Source organism: Furipterus horrens, unplaced genomic scaffold (assembly GCF_987537825.1).
Source record: "Furipterus horrens unplaced genomic scaffold, mFurHor1.1.pri manual_scaffold_6, whole genome shotgun sequence".
In the NCBI taxonomy this organism is placed as follows: Eukaryota; Metazoa; Chordata; class Mammalia; order Chiroptera; family Furipteridae; genus Furipterus; species Furipterus horrens.
In genome coordinates, this window is record NW_028327176.1 from 153,184,506 (window position 1) to 153,206,062 (window position 21,557).

General features: G+C 37.2%; 1 pseudogene; it reads left to right on the forward strand.

Moving 5' to 3' along the window:
- Positions 1 to 5,926: 5,926 nt before the first annotated feature.
- LOC150007633 (farnesyl pyrophosphate synthase pseudogene) lies at positions 5,927 to 7,194 on the forward strand (annotated as a pseudogene).
- Positions 7,195 to 21,557: the final 14,363 nt, after the last annotated feature.

Genomic DNA, 21,557 nt, shown 5'->3' on the forward strand with positions numbered 1-21,557 from the left:
TTAATTCCTATATCATCTCCCTCCCTCTCCCCATTCCCCCTCCCTGTTGACCTCCCCCCAATATGTTCCCCATACCTATAGTTCTTTTTCCACTCTCGTTGCCTGTTTAGTTCTCCTTTGTTTCAATTCCCTAGCTTCTGTTGTTTCTTGTGATGCAGTTTTCATTTTAGATTTCATAGTTTTGATCCTCCTTTTTCTAAACCAGTCCCTTTAACATCTCATATAACAGTGGTTTGGATCTAATGAACTCCTTCAGTTTTATTTTGTCCTGGAAACACTTTCTCTGCCCTTCTATTCTGAATGACAGTTTCGCTGAATAGAGTATTCGTGGTTGTAGGTTTTGGATTTTCATTACTTTGAATATTTCTTGCCAGTCCCTTCTTGCCTGCAGGGTCTCCCTTGAGAAGTCAGCTGATAGTCTAATTGGGACCCCTTTGTACATGATTCTTTTCTTCTCTCTTGCTGCTTTTAAGATTCTCTCTTTATCTTTAATTTTTGACATTTTGATTATAATGTGTCTTGGAGTGGTTCTCCCTGGGTCCAGTTTTTTTGGAATTCTCTGTGCTTCCTGGACCTGTAAGTCTATTTCCTTCCCCAAGTTTGGGAAGTTCTCCTTTATTATATTTTCACTCAATTTTTCAAGTTCTAGTTCGTCTTCTTCGTTCTCTGGCAAGCCAATGATTCTTATGTTGGGCCTTTTATAGCTGTCCCAGAGGTTTCTGATCCTCTCATCCTTGCTTCCTGTTCCTTCCCTATATTCTGGTTTGTTGAGATGAACTCTGGATTTTTTTTCCTCACAATCTGTCTCGTATGTGGTTTTGTTCCTTTCGTTATGAGTGTTTTTCGCTTCTTTCTCATCTTTTTCCAGATCTTTTGTGAATTCTGTAAGCCACCTGATAACAATGGCCCTGAACTGAGCCTCTGACAGGTTTCTTATTTGTTCATCTGTCAGATTCCTCATCTGTTGCCTGGTGAGCTGTGCCACCGGGATTTCTATAGTTGTCTGCCTGATTTTGACAGATGCGTTTTGTTTTCTTGGGCCGGCTATAGGGGGCGGTGCCTGTGTACTCGTCACGACCCAGCGACCGGCGCCCTTCCGCAACCTTTCTCGCTGCGCCGTGGTGCTTTGTCGTCACAACCCAGTGACAGGCGCCTGTCCGCAACCTATTTTGCAGCCCTGTGGCGCTTTCTTTGGGGCGGGGGTCCAAGATGGATTCACACAGTTATTCCGCTAGGAGACCGGGATCCGTCCTCCCATCCCCTGGGCCTCACTGTTCAAGGCGATGTGGTGGTTGCTTTCCCCAGCATTGGGGTCGCGAGCTGCCGGGGTTCGACTGCAGCCGGGATTGTTCTCCCTGCCGCTGGGATTGCTCTCCCTGCTGCTGTCCCTGGTGCGACCGCAAACAGCACCGCCCCCTTTCGCTCGTCCTACCTGCCCAAAGGGCGCCACTGGTTTATAACTTCATACGTTGGGCTTCCGTGTAGCTTTATTTTCTGGAATTTCTAGTTATCTTTTGTTTTGAAGTAGTTGTAATCCTCTTTAGTTGTAGAGGGAGACAGAGTGTGTCCGTCTAAGCCTCCATCTTGGCCGGAAGTCTTTTCCTTGTTTTTTATGACCTAACACTTTGAAGAGTATTAGCCGTGTGATTATAAATGCTCTTTAATTTGAGAGCATTTTGTTTTCTGATTATTAGATGGAAGTTTATCATTTTTTCCAGGATTCCACAGCAGTGGTGTGCCCTTCTCAGTATATAATATCAGTTAAGTACATTGTGTTGCTATGTCTTACTTCTAGTGATAATAATCTTAATCATTTGTTTGAGGTTGTTATGTGCTGGGTTTCTCCACTGCAGTCCTACTAGCTTCACCTTTGTAATTAATATACTTCTTGGGGAAAATACTTTGAAAATCTGCAAATATCTCTTTTTCCTCAAACGTTTTCCTCAAACATTGAAACTAACTTTGGCCTGTATCTATGGATCTTGCCTGCCACAATTCTTACTGTGGTGTTCTAGTGACAATTTTCTATTTCTCCTATTCCTTTCACACTTATGAATTAAATGAATCTGTAAGGGAATACTGTCCCTTCTTCTCTCATTTAACCATTCATTTATTTACTTACGCTAGTATGAACATACGAACCAATTTTTTAAGCTCCCAGTTGGTTCTAAGTTGTACTAAGTGTTGAAATCCACCACTACATGATCCTGAACCTAGCTGATAGTGTGCTTTCCCAGTCCATTTGTTTACATAATGGTCTTCATGCTTTCAATGTATGTGTTGTTGATATGACCTCTTTACATACTTCTCTAAACTTCCCAATTCCAGCTGAGGGTATCTCTCCTCTGTCATAGATAAGCTTGGCCACATCTTAAAATAGCATAAAGCAGAACTATTATATCTCTAAATTTATGGGTCTAATCTCAAACTCATAGCCATATACGTAGCCTACTTCTTCACTTACTAAAGTAAGACTTGCTTTTAGCCGGAGTTCAAATCCTATAATATTTCACTTCACATATACCACATCACTTCCCTTTGGCATTGATTTACTAGCCCTCTTCCCAGTTATATGTATTGTTTAATCATTTCCATGTTATATTTCATACAAAATTTTAAACTCCTATAAGGAGGGATTTTATATCATTACTCTTGTATTCTTCTCTTCCTTGCATTGAATTTAGTAGACATCCCAGTTTCTTGCTACTCAAAGTGTGGATCACAGAACAACAAAACTGGCATCATCTGGGTGCTTGTCAGCAGTACAGACTCTCAGGACCCACTTCAAACCTACTGAATCAGAATTAGAATCAACACTCCAGTCCAGTAACTCACACAAATTTAATGTGTGTATTAATAACCAAAGGATCTCACTAAAATTCAAATTTTGATGAATAGCTATGGAGTAGGGCCAGAGATTCAGTTTTGCTACGAAGCTCTATGGTGATGCTTAAGTGCTGCTTGCCAGTCCATACTTTGAATATCAAGAATCTTATCCAGTTATTTTCAAAGTGCTACCATAGAATAGTATCACCAGCATCACCTGGGAAATTTTTAGAACTACAAATTCCTGAACCTAATACCAAAACTATTGGATCAGAAATTCTGTGTCACTCAGCCTCTTTGTTTTAACAAGCTCCACAGGTGATTCTCATACATGCTAAATTTAATAACCACTGGTCTAGTCCATTGGTTCTAAAACTTAGCTACACATTAAAATCAACTGAGGAGTATAAAAACAAAAACAATCAAAAACACTGATGCCTAGTTTCCTTACTCATAGATTTTTTAAGTGAACACAGGACACATTTATTTTCTTTTTAAGTGCCAATGGACCACTCCTCAAAACAGACCATATTCTGAACCATTAAATAATTCTTGATAAATTTTAAAAGATTAAAATCATACAAAATTTGACCTCTTCCCACAGTATAAATCAATGAGAAACCAATAAAAGAAATATGGAAAATCCTCAAATACTTAGAAACCAAATATAAATCTAAATAACCCATGAGACAAAGGAGACATCAAAAAAGAAAGTATTTTGCAGTAAACACACAGTATATCAAAATTTGTGAGATTCAGGTAAAGTAGTACTAAAGGAGAAATTTATAGCACTAAATATCTCTACTAGAAAAGAAGAAAAGTCTTAAAGACACTGATTTCCATCTTAAAAACTAGAGAAAGAAAAGCAAATGAAATCTAAAACTGGAATAAAAATAATTAATATTAGGGCAGAAATCAATAAAATTGAAAAGAAAGGAAAAAACAGAAAAAATTCATAAAAGGAAAAGCTGGTTCATTGAGAAGATATGTCTCTTACCAGGATGATCAGGAATGAAACAGAGAAGACACATATTACCAGTAACAAAAGTGAAAGAAATGATATCACTGTGCATCCTACAGATATTAATAGAATGATAAGGAAATATCATAACCAACTTTATACCAATGGATTTAACAAATTATATGCAATAGACAAATACCTTAAAAACACAACTACCAACATTTATTTAAGAAGTAATAAAGAACCTAATATCCCTATATCTATGAAAGAACTTTAATTCGAAGTTAAAAACTTTCTTCTGCCACTAAGAAAACTCAGGCTTATGATGACTAAAAGGTGACTTCATTAATATATTTAACAAAGAAATACTATAAATTCTACACAGACTCTAACAGAGAGAAGAGAAAGGACTACCTCACAACTCATTATATTAGTCTTGCATTACCTTGCTACCAAAATCAGACAAGAAAATTATAAGAAAAGAAATTTTTTACCAATATCTATCATGAACACAAATGCAAAAGTTAGCAATTTTTGAATTAGCTATATGTAAATTTCAGCAAATTGAATTTTAGTAAATTGAAGCCAACAATATGTCAACAGAATGATGCAACATATCCAAGTATGCTTTGTCTCAAGACTGTAAGACTGATTTAACACTTGAAAATCAACCAGTATAATTCATCATATTACAGTAAAATCATCATTTCAATAGATGCAGATAAAACTCAACATCTATTCCTGATAAAAAGTTGCAGTGAGCGAGGAATAGAAAGTAATTTCCTCAACCTGATAAGAGTATCTACAAATAACAAACAAAAAATACAGTTAACATCATTCTAAAAAATAAAAGACAGGAAGCTTTCCCCTAAGATCAGAAACAAGACACAGATGTTTACTCTCACCACTTCCATTCAGCATTGTACTAGAGATTCTTGACAGTGTAATAAGGCAAGAAAAAAGAGACAAAAGGAATCAATATTGGGATGAAAGAAAAAAAGCTGTCTTTATTCAAAAGCAACATGATTTGTACACAGAAAATTCTACAGAATGTACCCAAAAGCTATTAGACCCAATAAGTGATTTTAGCAAGGTTATAAGCTACAAAAGCAATGAAGAAAAACCTACCATATTTTGTATATAGTTACAATGACAATCAGAAATTAAAATTTAGTAAAACTACCATGTGCAATAGCACCACAAATATGAAATACTTCAAGACAAACTTGAAAATGATATTCAAGACCTGGAAACTGATAATGACAACACATTGCTGAAAGAGAAAAGAGATATCCCAAATAAACAGAGATACATACAACAGTCATAGATTGGATTACACAATGCTGTTAAGATATAAGTTTTCCAATTTGATCTATATGTTAAATACAAAGCCAATCAAACTTTCTAATAGGCTTTTTTTTTCCTGGTAGAATTTAGCAAATTGACTCTAAAATTTACATGGAAATTCAAAGGACTCAGAAAAGCCAGATGTTTTTAAAGAAGAATAAAGTTAAAGGACGTACACTACTAGAATTAGATTTGTTGTAAAGCTAAAGATATCGAGACGGTGTGGCACTGGTATAAAAATAGGCAAATAGATCAACACAACAGAATAGAGTCCAGAGACAGACCCACACATACATAATCAGTTGATTTTCAACAAAGTTGTCAAGATAACTCAATGAGGGAAAAGATCATCTTTTCAGCAAAGGGCTCTGGAATAATTAGACATCTATATGAAAATTTAATTAATTAATTAACTTTAGCCCTTACAATTAACTCAAAATGGATCATAGAGCTAAATATAAGAGGTAAAACTATACAAATTCTAGAAGAAAATACTAAGAAAAATCTTAGTGACCTGGATTTGCCAAAGGCACAAACCACAAAAGAAAAAGTCAATAAATTGGACAGATTTTGTTCTTCAAAAGATACTGTTAAGAAAATGAAAAGGCAGGTCCACAGAGCAAACTTTTATTTACAAGACATTTTTTAAAAATACCTTATTACTGAAAATAGTAAAGGACAAATGACCCAATTTTTAAAATGTTGAACAAACACTCAGCCAAAGAATGTATATAGTTAACAAATAAGCACGTGAAAACATGCCCAACATAGCCAAGAACCAGCATCCAGCAACAGAGTACTTTACTCCTCCCTCAGAATGAATGGAGACCAGAAATTGGATGTTTATGAGCAAAAAAAAAAAAAAGAATTTCATCCAGCACTTCTCTGAGATTGTCAGTGTCCTGACTGAGGATGACATGAGGCACCCAGAAATAGGAGATGTTATTGCCCAGCTCAAGGAGGTCCTGGAGTACAATGTCATTGGTGACAAGTACCAGCGGGGTATGAAGGTGCTGATAACGTTCCAGAATCTGGTGGAACCAAGAAAGCTGGATGCTGATAGTCTCCAGCAGGCCATGACTGTGGGCTGGTGTATGAAACTGCTCCAGGCTTTCTTCCTGGTATCAGATGACATTATGGATTCATCCCTTACCCGACGGGGGCAGATCTGCTGGTATCAGAAGCCAGGCATAGGTTTGGATGCCATCAATGATGCTATGCTTCTGGAAGCATGTATCTGCTGACTGTTGAAGATTTACTGCCGGGAGCAGCCCTATTACCTGAACCTGATTGAGCTCTTCCTGCAGACTCCCTATCAGACTGAGATTGGACAGACTCTAGACCTCATCACAGCCCCACAAGGCAATGTGGATCTTGGCAGATTCACTGAAAAGAGGTACAAATCTATTGTCAAGTATAAGACAGCTTTCTACTCCTTCTGCCTTCCTGTAGCAGCTGCCATGTATATGGCGGGCATTGACGGGGAGAAGGAACATGCCAATGCCAAGAAGATCCTGCTGGAGATGGGGGAGCTTTTTCAGATTCAGGATGATTACCTTGACCTCTTTGGGAACTTCAGTGTGATGGGCAAGATTGGCACTGACATCCAGGACAACATATGCAGCTGGTTGGTGGTTCAGTGTCTACAATGGGCCTTTCCGGAACAGCGCCAGATCTTGCAGGAGAATAATGGGCAGAAAGAAGCTGAGAAGGTGGCCCTCGTGAAGGCGCTCTATGAGGAGCAGAATCTGCAGGCTGTGTTTATGCAGCATGAGGAAGACAGTTACAGCCATATTATGGGTCCCATTGAGCAGTACTCATTGCCCCCAGCCATCTTCCTGAGGCTAGCACACAAGATCTACAAGAGGAAAAAGTGACCTAGAGACTACCAGGGCAGGGAGGGGAGATGCCATAAATTACAGTAAATCCTCACTTAACATCATATGTTCTTGAGTATTGTGACAAAATTTTGCCATAGGCTAATTTATGTAGCCAAGAGATAAGTTCCTATGGCCTATTTTTGGTCACAAAAACATCACTCAACACTTGTAATATAAAACACTGAAATTAAAAAAAAGAAAGAAAGAAAGAAAGAAAACATGCCCAACATCATTAGTCATTAGGTAAGCACAGATTAAAACCACAATAGGACATTACTATGAATCTATAAGAAATGACCAAAAATGTTTTAAATGTTTTAAAAGTGTTGGCAATGATGTGAAGGAACTAGAACTTTTATATGCTGCTGAGGAAAACGTAAAACTGGTACAGCCATTTTACATTTATAACTCTTAAAACTTAATCATGCATTTACCATATGACTAAGCCATTCTATTCTTAGATATTTATTCAAGAAAAATAAAAGCATATGCCTTTACAAAGTCTTATATATGAATTTCATAGCAGCTTTATTTGTAATATCCACAACTCAAATATCCATCAGTAATGAATTAATAAGCAAATAACAGTTTTTCCATATAATGGAATACTACTTAGCAATAAAAGAAAAAAAATGATAAGACTTCCGGCCAAGATGGAGGCTTAGACGGACGCGCTAGGTCTCCCTCTACAACTAGAGAGGAATACAACTACTTCAAAACAAAGGATAACTAGAAATTCCAGAAAATAAAACTACACGGAAGCCCAACATAGGAAGTTATAAACCAGCGGCGCCCTTTGGGCAGGTAAGGGGGAGTGAAAGGGGGCGGCGCTGTTTGCGGTCGCACCTGGGACAGCGGCGGGGAGAACAACCCCGGCTGCTGTCGAACCCCGGCAGCTCGCGACCCCAACGCTGGGGAAAGCAGCCACCACATCGCCTTGAACAGTGAGGCCCAGGGGGGCGGGAGGACGGATCCTGGTCTCCTAGCGGAATAACTGTGTGAATCCATCTTGGACCCCCGCCCCCAAAGAAAGCGCCACAGGGCTGCAAAATAGGTCGCGGACAGGCACCGGTCACTGGATTGTGACGACAAAGCACCACGGCACAGCAAGAAAGGTTGCGGATCGGCGCCGGTCGCTGGGTCATTACGAGTACACAGACACTGCCCCCTACAGCCGGCCCAAGAAAACAAAACGCATCTGTCAAAATGAGGCAGACAACTATAGAAATCCCGGTGGCACAGCTCACCAGGCAACAGATGAGGAATCTGACAGATGAACAGATAAGAAACCTGTCAGATGCTCAGTTCAGGGCCATTGTTATCAGGTGGCTTACAGAATTCACAAAAGATCTGGAAAAAGATGAGAAAGAAGCGAAAAACACTCATAACGAAAGGAACAAAACCACATACGAGACAGATGGTGAGGAAAAAAAATCCAGAGTTCATTTCAACAAACTGGAATATGGAGAAGGAACAAGCAGTCAACCAATGCAGAGAGAGGAAATGGGAAGCAATGATGAGAGGATCAGAAACCTCTGGGACAGCTATAAAAGGCCCAACATAAGAATCATTGGTTTGCCAGAGAGCGAGGAAGATGAACTAGAACTTGAAAAATTGAGTGAAAATATAATAAAGGAGAACTTCCCAGACTTGGGGAAGGGAATAGACCTGCAGGTCCAGGAAGCAAGGAGAGTTCCAAAAAAACTGGACCCAGGGAGAACCACTCCAAGACACATTATAATCAAAATGTCAAAAATTAAAGATAAAGAGAGAATCTTAAAGGCAGCAAGAGAGAAGGAAAGAATTATGTACAAAGGGGTCCCAATTAGACTATCAGCTGACTTCTCAAGGGAGACCCTGCAGGCAAGAAGGGACTGGCAAGAAATATTCAAAGTAATGAAAATCCAAAACCTACAACCACGAATACTCTATCCAGCGAAATTGTCATTCAGAATAGAAGGACAGAGAAAGTGTTTCCAGGACAAAATAAAACTGAAAGAGTTCATTAGATCCAAACCACTGTTATATGAGATGTTAAAGGGACTGGTTTAGAAAAAGGAGGATCAAGACAATGAAATCTAAAATGAAAACTGCATCACAAGAAACAACAGAAGCTAGGGAATTGAAACAAAGGTGAACTAAACAGGCAACGAGAGTGGAAAAAGAACTATAGGTATGGGGAACATATTGGGGGGAGGTCAACAGGGAGGGGGAATGGGGAGAGGGAGGGAGATGATATAGGAATTAAGGATCATGGTAGGAGGGAATGGAATAGACAGAGAGAGGTTGAGAAGAACTGTATGCACAACTAATGGACATGATCTAAAAGGGGGGGACAACTGGAGGGAGGGGGGCCACCGGGTGGAGGGGAGCAGAGGGAAGGGAAATTGGCACAAATGTAATATTATAATCAATAAAACACATTAAAAAAAATAAAAAATAAAGATAAAAAAAAAAGAAAAAAGAAAAAAAAATGAGTCATTCATACATTCAACCCCTTTCTGGTAAAAGAAGCCAGTTCAGCATACAAACTGTATAGTTCCACGTATATACAATTACAGAAAATGCAGACTAATCTATAGTGCTAGCGAGCAGGTGGATGGTTGGCTGAGGATGGCAGAAAAGGGCAGGAGAAAGAGTTTACAAAAGGGCATGAGGAGTCATATGGATATGTTCATTACCTCTATTGTGGTGATGGTTTCACAGGTACATAGATATGTCAAAACTTTTATGTTAATTATACCTCAATAAAGCTGTTCTAAAAGACAAAGACATTATAAGAAAACAATACTAAAGGCCCATGTCCCTCATGAACATAGACTGAACAACAACAATAAACCTGATCCCTAGCCAGAAATTTGGATTTAGTTGGTAAGAGGTATGACCTAGACAACAAGCTTTTTTGTTGTTGTTTGTTTGTTTCCTATGTGATCCTGGTATGCAGAAAAATTTAAAAAAACAAACAAAAAACATTGTTTTAATCCCAAACTGCACACCTAGCCCTAAAAAAAAACCCTCACTTAAATTCATGCCCATTCTTGCCAGGGAACCATGATGGAAAATTACGAGGGAACAGTGCAAATCCATCAGCACTTCCAGAAAACAACCTGAAGCACCTAATACTGATGGTTAACCAGTAATATCAGCTTAGTGAAAGGAAGGATAACTTTTTTTTTTAAGTGAGTAAGTGTTCAGTACATGTACTAACAATTAAAGAACATGTAACCAAGCTGCTGTATGTAGGGAACAAGTAACTCAAAAAAATGAAAGTTTCTGAAATGACCTGATAATCATGGAAGGATGAAAGGTGCAAGAGAAGGTTTTTAAAAAGGAAAATTCAGAATTCTGGGAAATGGAATCCTCTTTTTAAAGGAAGTTAACAAATTGAATCATGGCTCTTAAAGGCAGCCTCCATCAACAGAAGCTTCTTAACTTCCTTTAAGTTGGTGCCTTATATATTTTTTCTGTTGTATAGCATTTAATGTTTGATTTTTTAATATGCTTGTTTTATCAATCCTTTCTTCAAAAAGATATCTGAATTTTTTTTCTTTCTTCTTATCAGCCATACAAACAGTTGTTCAGTTTTGTGTTTTAGTTTATTGGTTTATTACTTTTAAGGATTTAAGTCTTTTTAGGACTCCTTTTTCTATAAGAATGTTTACATTCCTTTCCACAAACTACTGCTTATTGAAGAATGTGAAGAAATTAGTTCACGGTACTCAGTCTTCAACTGTTTTCTTCCACCAACTGTGATAAGGCCCATCAGAATTCTTTTAGGAATAAGAATACAGAAATTGTTGATTTCAGTCATCTGTTTGTCCCTTGCTAACATTTGTCCTGAATTCCATTGAAACACTTCATAGATAATGATAAATCTGTGTGATCGTATGTACTTGGCAACTTTGTTATTTTATGAAGGCAAGAACCCGAGAGAGAAGCAAGAGCATTTCCAGATTATGTTTGACCTTCAACCAATGTGCAAGAACCAAAGATGCTAAAATACCAAAGTTTTGTATAAGAAAAAATTCTAATGTTCATTCCTTCTTTCTCTCTTTCTTTCTTTCTTTATTCATTTATTAGAAATGACAAAAATGCAGTTTAATTTTATAATTCTTTATGCCATGACATGCTTTAACTATAGAAGGCAAAGGACTTTTTTTCCAGCAAAAATGAAAGAAAGGAGCTTGGATCTTTTATTTATATAAGGTAACATTGCAAATTGATTAATATATGGATCAAAAAATGCTCCTGAATAGTTGTACAGTTAGATAACAACTGTACTGAATAAGATCAAAACCTTATTTTTTGTTTTGTTTACAAATTATTTCTATTCAGAATTTTTATTTTTAAGGATTTTATAAGTAGTGATTTAATAGTAAATCATTTAAAATGTAGTGCTTATAAGCCTAATATAAAAAATGCATAATAGCTTTGAGTCATAAACAGGTAGTGATTACAACCCCAATGTTAAAAATAAACCCTGGTTCTACATGGAGACATTAATAAGAAGAGAAAGTAGAACTTCCAGGCTCTCACTGTTGTGCAAGGAGCAGCATTAATGAATTGGGCTATAGGAGATGAAATATACCAAAGTTTCTGAAGAGAATCTGGTGACTAGAGAAAAGAATAAAAAAGGCATTACTACATGTGATCTTCAGCTCATTTTCATAGATATAAGAGTCATGATCAGGAGAGCGTGAAAAAATTTTTCACACACACACACAAAATGGTGTGTATCATTACTGACAAGCATGAGAGTAACCCAGATACAGAGAGCTGCAAAGGAAATTTGTATAGTAGACTTGGTCATAACCAGGGTTACAAAGAGACAGAATGGCCCTACAATTTATAACCCAAACAGGACACTTTTGAGAATAAAAAGGCACAATTAATAACTGCCTTAGAGCAATGAGTATAAACCAGAACTATCCTGGGGCAACCAGGATATATAAGTCCTTACAGAGAGCAGAAGGTAGTGAGATGAAATGGAAGAGCGCAATGGAAAGAACAGAATTTTTTGAGAAGCTACTTAAATTTGATGTGGCAGGTTACTGAAAACTAATACAAAAGATATCACATAAGATGAAGAAAATGATATTTGTGTGTAAATGCATCTTATCAGATGAGGACAGGCTAAAGGCACGGGAATTGGCGAGGACATTGCTGCAGGCTACAAGCTCAAGACTGTGTGGCTGTAAATGAAAAGATACCAAGAGCAGGCTTAGGAAACACCTGAGAGAAAGAAATACAGCATAGATGGTATACTGATTGCTGGCCAGTCAAGTAAAACTATGTAGGGACAAGAAAAGAACTTAAAGAAAGAAATCTATAGAAATATTAACACAGATAAAAATGCTTAGGAAATACATGTGAAAAATACAAGCATCTAGATAGACTACAAGATAGTGAAGTAGAGGAGCCCAGGAAGGTGTAAATGAAAGGAAAAATGAGAGATATGAGGCTTGCTGAAAGATCACAGTAACTTTGAAAGCAAGCGCATCCAAGATGATAAGGTTGTCAGTGGTGTTAGAACAGTGTCAAGACTGAGAAAAAAAGATAGTAGATTTGATTTGAGGGACATCACCAAGAGGTTTCATTGAGCAATGGAAGCCAGAGATCAATGTTTTATAAATGTGGTTATAAAAAATTAGGGATGTTTTAGTACTTTGAGGAATACCTACCATCCTTCTTTGTACAGGATATAAGGAAATAATTGGAAATAGAATTGGAAAATAAAAATTTTATAGAATTTTGGAGAAAATTGCTTGATGGCTGCTTTTTTGTTGGATTTATTTCATTTCACCTCTTTTTTTAATTTAATTTTTATTTTTTGTATATTCTATTGATCACTTCTTTTGATGCTCTTACTCTTGGTAACTTTGGGCTCTCTTTGGTTTACTGACTTATAACTTTACCCTCAATTTTGGCTGTGAACACCTATTAGTTAAGCTTCAGTTCAATAAAATCCCATTCAAGTAACTAAAATATTTTAAACCAGTACTCCTTTATGAATAGATCCATTTTTCACTATGACATAGTTTGAGGAAGTATTGCAAAGTAGTTGATAAAAGTTGCTAAAGACAGGAAAAACTGAAAATATCCTTTGGACAACTACTTACAATGACCTGGGGAATTTAGAACTAGGTCCTTCAGTCACTGTAAAATTTTCATGAGTAAGAACTCCTCTTTTCCTACGTTTCTTGAGACCTGAAGCTGTGTAAAGTTATTTTCTAATTAAGTCTAACATTTTTTAAACTTATGCCTGACTCCTGAAATTTTTGTATTCAAAGTGTTCTCTGACGGGCCACATATAATATGACAATTTACTGACTATCTCTTAGTCCTTAAACATAAGTGGGATTATGTTCTCATTAATTGCCTTCTAAATGAATTGACCATGAAATAAAGAATTCTATTAAGGAAGGAAAAGAGAAAAAAAAAAAAATCCCGTCAAAGATAACAGTATGGTGATTGCCAAAAGGAAAGGGATACGGGGGGAGGTGGAAGAGGGCAAAGGTGGGGGTAAGTGGTGGCAGAAAGAAACTTGACTTCAGATGGAAAGTGCCCAAGGCAGTATGTAGATGATATGCTATAGCATTGTACACTTGAAACCTGTATGGTTTTATTAACCAATGTCATGACAATAGACTTAACAAAAAAGTAGAACTAAAAACTCCTAATAACCCCTCTTTTGGGCTTAATTCTCACATTTTACAAAATAAATTTGTCCTGATTCAAAGTCACTATTTGCCTTGAACTTTTGTATAAATTAGAAAAAAAACAGACCTCTTACTCAACACTTTGCTTTCAATCTGTTGGAACAGTATCATAATAAATTTGAATATCTATAACATCTTTGATGCGAATGGTGCCCCTGGAGCTGTTGTACGGACTGCACAACCATATACAGCAGTCCAGAGAAGTTGTCCCTAACGCCTTTTCCCTCTGCTCCCATGTACAGTCACTATGAGGAAAGACACGGACATGAGGACCAGAAGAGTGAGTCAATTCTTCCATAAAACTTCATATCATGTGGTGATGAAAACAAAGAGAGAGATCTGAGTTCTTGGCATTTCTGACCAGGATAAGCTGAATCCCTCTCAGCAGTCCTCCAAGACTGCCAACCTCCCACTCAGCTGTGATGCCCCAGCACGCTCTGGGAAGGATGACGTCAATGTTACCTCTGCATAGGGCTGAACCTTACTCCGGTAAGGGATTTCATTTTCTGACATTGTAGTCCTAATAACTGCTTACACACAAAAACAGGGAGGTGATACCCACCTGCCCACTTCACACATTGAGACTCTCAAAAGAGCTAACCTATAGGAATATTTTGTCAACTATAAAGGGCTGAGACCAGATAAGATGTTACAAACCTTGAAATATAAACATATTTAATAAAAGGCCAAAAAAGTAAAATTAATAGAAGGAAAGGTTTGGGTTGGGCTTACCTGGGGCTTTTCTAGGAAGACTGAGTGCCAGGGCCGCCACCTGTCTGTTTCTGCTTTTGGACAAGTATACATAATCTCCTACCATAACCTAGCTGCTGACTAACCTGGTGATGTGTATCCAAACCAAATGTGTACACAACTCCATGCAGCTACTCTCTAACAAGATACTTTACTTGTAGGCATCACCCTTCATCTAAGGATTTCTAAATATTCTTTAGTCAATAATTAAGTCTTGAGACATCAGGTCAGACTCCCAAGTTTTAGACAAGTTCCAGAATTTTAAGGCTAAAAATTAATGCCTGGATAAGAGTGAAATATCATTCATTGAAGGTTATTCCTTTTCTCAGGTACATGTGGCCATCTCAATTTAATTTCTTTTTTTCTTTGTGTTGTCAATGAACATAAACTGAATTGGGGACTAAGAGCCTCAGCGTGGTGAACAAACCATTAAAGATGTGGGTCCAAGCTCTGGCTTTGAAGCCACCCAGACCTGTGGCCAAGGCAAGCCACTTTACCTTCCTGGGCTTAGATTATGCACATATCAAGGACCTGAGGCCACTGATATTAATAGTTAGAGCATCTATAGGGGGTTATATTTGAACTGATTCTGACCGAAAGGAATATTAAAGAGCAAACACCTGCACTGCAGTTCAAATGCATGTTGTTTCCACAAGCCTTTCATCTTTTGTCTCTGGTCTTTGCTATCAAATCCCTTGACCCATTGATCTAACGGAAATGAACAGTAATGAGACAGTGATTGACTGGTTCAAGCAAATGAAGATATAATCAGATCCTTGTTTTGAATATCAAACACTTCACACAGTTTTCAGATAATCTGTCAACCTGATAGGATTACTATTAACATACCTGAACCTCCTGACTGATTAGATTCAGGTAGCACTTATTGTTCCCCCAAGGCATCTTCTGGCTTCATTAGATGTTCCTAATACTTAAAAATCCCACATATGCAAGCAAACTGTCATAAGATATCTTAAAGCCTCCTGCCTGCTGAATCTTTACAAATGTCCCTCATGCTTGGTTTCTCTTTGAAGTTAGCAGGCAAAAATGCTTAATTAGATTTCTTTAAGTTTCTCCCCTGACCTTTATGCTATATTGCTTTCAAAAGCCTCACATTGGATTTGTACTGGGGAGGTGGAGTAATGAAGAAGAAAAAAAACTCTGAAAAGTGATATGCTTTATATATACATCCCTTTGTTCTAGAGACATGGTGCTGCTGCTATTAAAATATTGCTTTGACAGAATTAATTTCTATCCTAATCCCTCAAGCAAAAGAGGCCTGACGGAGTTCTTCAGACACTCAGTTCCTTTCAACTATGTGGGATGACTCTTCTTTAGAAACTGTAAGAGATAATCAATGGTATTTTGAGGGCCCTCCTCCTATAAAATAAGACTTATAATCCAAGGAAATTTTAAAGCAGTGCTTTGAATTCTGTTTTGTTTTAACTTTTGGTAGTGACTTTGCAAGAGGACTCATTTCATGATTTGGGACTGGCATTTAACTTAAGTGGGCCCCTCAGCTTCCTTATCTGAAAGTTGATAAGGTAGAACTGAATATCTTCTAATATCTCCCTTTCATCAGGAGCTGGGTATTTCAGAGGCCCTAGGGGTAGTGGTGAAAAGCACAGACTCTGGAGCCAGGCCGCTTGGCTCCCCCACTTTCCTGCTATACTTTCTGTAACTTGTTTTTTATTTCCACCCCAAGTATGGCCCTCATGCTTATCAATCTGCTCAGATGTATGCAAAGTGAATCCTCTCCCAAATGGTCCTTCTCCCCTCCAGTCACCAGATTCTCTCCAAAAACCTCACCACACTTGCTCCACGCCTATGGCTGTACCGCATACAGTCTAACAGGGAGGGCCTGAAATACTGCAGCACTGCCTATCAAATTGTCTGCAGAGAGGTGGGCAGTATTTATTTGCAAAATCAGGGTCCTTCCACTAACATAGACCTTATTAGAAAGTTCAGGTTGGAAATCAGTAAGAGATAAGAAATTAGATATTTTTTTGTTTGTTTGTTTCACTCAAAATGAAGATAATCATTTACACTTACCCATCTCTTTTTTTACAAATGACCCTGATTTCTTGTTTGACATTTTTCTGCTTGATCCTTGTGGAGGACAGCCCCTAAAGTGGCCCCTTGATCATTGCCCTTGGTGTTTACACTTCTGTGGGTAGCTGGCATCCATGATTTGTGTCTTCCCAATGGAATACAGTAAATGAGACAGGATGTATGTGATTACATATACGCAAGTACACTATATAAAATTATAATGTCCTTCTTACTAGAAAACTCTCCCCTCATTCCTGGCTTCAAAGAAGCAAGCAATTATGTTTGTAAGGTCCACATGGCAAGGAGCTGAGGGCTAACCAATAGCAAGCAAAGAACTGAGGCCTTCAGTCTGACAGCCCATATGGAACCAAAAGTTGCCAATACCACCTGAACTTGGAATTGAATCCTCTTCTGGTCAAGCCTCAGACAAGACCCCTAGCCCCAGCCAAAAGTGGTTGTGAGATACTCAAGCAGAAGTATCAGCTAAACTATACTCCAAATCTAGATCCAGAGAAACTGTGAGATGATAAATGTATGTTGTTTTAACCCTACTACATTTGTGCTAATATTGTTACACAGCAATACATAAATAATATAAACCTCAACTTAAACTACACCCTTGAGTCAAATTTGCTTCTTCCCTTTTATCTTAGTTAGCTTGGGGTTCTATAATAAAATACTGTAGACTAAATGGCTTAAAAAATAGACATTTATTTCTTACAGTTCTGAGACTGGGAAGTCCAAGATCAAGGGGCAGACACGTTTAATTCTTGGTCATGGTTCTCTTTCTGGTTTGTAGACATCTGTATTTTTGCTGCAACCTCCATGGTACAGAGAGGAATTGCTGGTGTCTCTTCCTCTTATAAGGACACTAATCCCATCACAGGGCTCCACCCTCTTGACCTCATCTAAATCTAATCACCTCCCAAGGCCCCACTTCCTAATACCACTCTGTTGGGAGTTAGAGATTCAGCATACAAATTTGGGGAAAACACAAGCATTCAAGTCATAACAGCTCTTCATATTTCTTGCTTCCATATTTTTGCTCATTCCATTACTGCTTCCTGAAATACCTTTCCTCTTTTTACCTAAATTCTTTCTATTTTTCAAGGCCAAACACATTTGGCTCTTACTTCTCTGGATTCTTATAGCACAAACTAGACTATCAGCCCTTTAAGAGCTAGAAGCTTGTTTATTTTATAATGCCACTATACTGAGATAATGACATTTGCTTTTTGAAACCTAAATAAATAATACAGTGCCTTGCACATAACAGAAAAATTTTAAATTGTTATATTTAAGTTAATGGAGAAAAACATATTAAAGTTTCAATTTATATTGATGAAAAAGCACAATGTTGTATAATTTTTAATAAAAACATTTAATTATTGTTAGAAATACATGATAATAGGTCCTTAAACCAAATACATATTTTAGGGATATCCTACCATTGAAAATTTGATTTAATATTCCATTCATTAAGGGTATAAATGCTCTGTGAAGGAACTTTTAACAAAGGGGGAATTAAAAATAACTTTAGAAATAATATTATTTGTTTTGATTTTTTTTTCCTTCTGGAAATAGGTTTTTGTTTTCAAAATGGTACTCATAGAGTTCAAAAAGTTAAGATGTACATTAAAATCTCTCTTTGGAAATTTATCTTTAGAAAAAAATAATTGCTTGCTTTAAAGATGGAGTCTATTTTAAATAACTCATTCATAAAGACAAAAGACTCTTTAATATCTTAGTCTATTAAAACTTACCCTCATTAAATTACTCATAGTAGTGAAAAAGAATAGTCGGACACTAAAATGCTGAAGTTTCCAATAATCCCAGGCCCTGATATTGTCTGCAGGGTTCACAGTAAGCTCAGACAGGACCAGATTTGGCCTCTCTTCTTTGACCAGGACTTTGAATCTACATGAGCTAGCACAGGGGTCTCTGGAAGGTGGGGTGACTCACCCAAGGAGGCTCTTATTTATACAAATACATCACAGTGCTGCTCTGAGACTCAGGCCGAATTACCCTTAGGCAAATCAGAAGACTAGGAGCTTTGTCTGTATTTATGAACTAAGAAAATATACAATGTTCACTCTAAAGAGAAGTAGGGAATAGATAAAGCCAAGGAGGGAAGAACTATAAGTCCAGTATGAAAAAAAGAATTATAGGTAGCGATTCATTTTTACTTTAAGGAAAACCAAAGTGAATTTGCCTTAGCAGAAAAATGGTTGACAACATTTTGACAAGAGAAGAAAGGATAATTTGTTGTTCTAGTTCTTGACCCTACAGTTTCCTGGCATTGTTTCTCTCTAAATTTTATCAGACTTAGATAGTATAAGGCACAGTGGAAGGAACAGACTCTGTGATGCACACGCACACGCATGCATTCTATCCATTGTGCACAAGCACATAGACATGATGAAAGAAAGGGAGGACGAAAGCAACATTAAAAGAGGGAGAAAGTAAAATAACATTTGCACACCACCAATTTAAAATATCTTTTCCACTAGTCCTTTCAGGGCTGAAACCCACTCACCCCTCCACCCTGACTCCCACCATTTTTGTATATTTATAGAAAGCATAGGAGTATGTCACAAAGCTTGAAATATTAAAAGTAATTGAGAAAAAGTTATTTGTAATCTTAAGACTTACATACTGGTATAACAATAGTCAATGTCATATTTGGACTTGAAACCAACATGAAAACTCCAACAGTTAAGGAAAAATGAGCTTAAAACAAAGAACACACACTTTTGCAGTAACTCTGACAAATGCCTTTCACTTCATGGCTATTAGCTCAGCTCTAGTGTCACAGATCATTAGGCAGCAAATGCTATGTGCACTAGGAGGAGAAATCTGAGTGGTGATGTCAAGTAGCCTGTGGCGATTAAGAAAATGAATGGAGACTAGAACATTTTATTGGTTCTCCTTAGCTGATGTAATCTTAGAAGACTAGAAATATTATGTCACTAACCCAAGAGAAAAACAAAACACATAATCATACAAGTATTTAAATTTTCCCTGACTTTTTGTATCCACTTCATTGCTTGTCCTGAGTATACAAATAAAAGCTGAAAGAAAATTTAGACTAGTGGAATGTTAACCCTTAAATTTGCAAGTGAAGATGTAATGTTGATTATAAAGAAAAATTTCAAGATGATCATGAATTAAATAATGTCATATGATTATTGCATTTCTTTAAGTTCTTAATGGCCAGAAGTCCTCTCTGAGATCACTCAATTCCCACCTGAAGCTGACCAGAGCAAACCTAGACTGTTCAACTGTTAAATATCATTTTTCATTTTCTTTGTTGATGACGTTGGGAGAATTTGGCTGTGGCAGGTACTTCCCTAGTTATTTTCTCCTTCCGCTACACTTCAACTTTCAGTAATTTATTTGTCATGAAATGGAGCAAAGCTCCAACCTGTTCTGAATTCCTCCAGAAGGGCAGAGGATAAAGAGAAGTGATAAGTAAGAGGTTTTTAAAATGCACTAAAGCAGTCTTCCTTAGAATATTTGCCTTGGGGTACAAAGCTCAGCCTGGGCTTCTCTTGCAGCAGCAGGGCAAATGGTCTTGGGTAAAATCCCAGAGTATTCAGTTTCAGCTCTGGAAGCCATTAACAATGGGAACCCCTTTGGTTGATAACAAATGATTTGCAGAAGAGCTATCACATTCTCCATTGTGGATAAAAATCTAAGTCAAAAACAATGATATGCTTTTCTTTTAACTTTCTCATTATCACAAGTATAAAGAATTACAAAGAGCCTCTGCTCCAAGTTTCGTGCTTTCAGGCAAAACATTGAAGGCTGCAAAGCTTACATATTTGTGCCCCAAATCCTCTAACCAGTATCTCCCCTCAAATTATTTTCTCCCACTGTATCCTCCAAATCAATCACACATGCGCACTTATTCCTTCTGTGCCCTTGGAACCTTTATTAATATTTTCTATGTAAATGGCGATAATCATATGGAGTTATTCTTTCTATGGCTCTTTCTAAGAGCTAACAGTCCATTGGTGCAGTATCAATCTAGACCGAGCAAAAACTAGTTTTTGGAACATGAGGGACAGAAAAAGACTTTACTTTTAATTTTATTCATTGGATAGACTGTTTAACACCAAGTGAGCTCTGGGAGAACCCAGGAGTCAAATTTTCATTTCCAAGAGGATCAGAGGAAGAAAATCATTTCAGTAGAATAACTGAATAATTAATCAGAATAATTCAATAGAGTCGAGTTGTTTTTACATGAACCAATGTACCAAATGATTTTGAGATGACATAGTGGAATGACTGGTTTACAGAATTTGAAGACCACAGTCCCAGTTCAAGACCACAAAGATTTTGATGCTAAAAGAACCTGGGGTAGACTGAACTCTCTTTTCTGGAGATAAGCCTAGAAATACAAGTGGATGATCTCAGTTTTCTCTTTCAGTCCTAGGTTTGCCCCTCACTAAGCTATATGATTTCTTAAAAGTTGTTGATTTTTAATTTTATCAAAGTAATTTGAGTACATGGTTTTTAAAATTCAAATAGTTTCATAAAACTGACAGTGAAACCCAGCATCCACTGCTATACTTCTCAAAGGTAAATATGTGCAAAAAATTTTAAGCTATTTTGTCTGGCTTTTGCCTCTGTGTTTCTAATTAATATAGTTATGCATCATCTATTGACTTTCATTTATGACAGATATTTTTTCTATCTTTCACTAACCACAACCCCCCACCCAGCTATAACAACAATCACTTCTTATCTCCACTATCTTCTTAATACATGTATACAATTTTTGGTTAAATTCTTATTTAAAGTCACTTCATTATAACTATGTAATTATTGTTTATTTCTGAGCCAAGTAGTATAATATAATCATGTTTCCATTTCTGCTTTATTTTTCTTAAAGTTAATAATTGTCTCTAATTCCCTTTTGCTTAGGCTTCTATATACCTATGGCTAATTTTTCTCAAAAGTTTAAAAATAACTCTGAAGGGGTCCATAACAGATTCCCCCATCTAACTCCCAACCCCA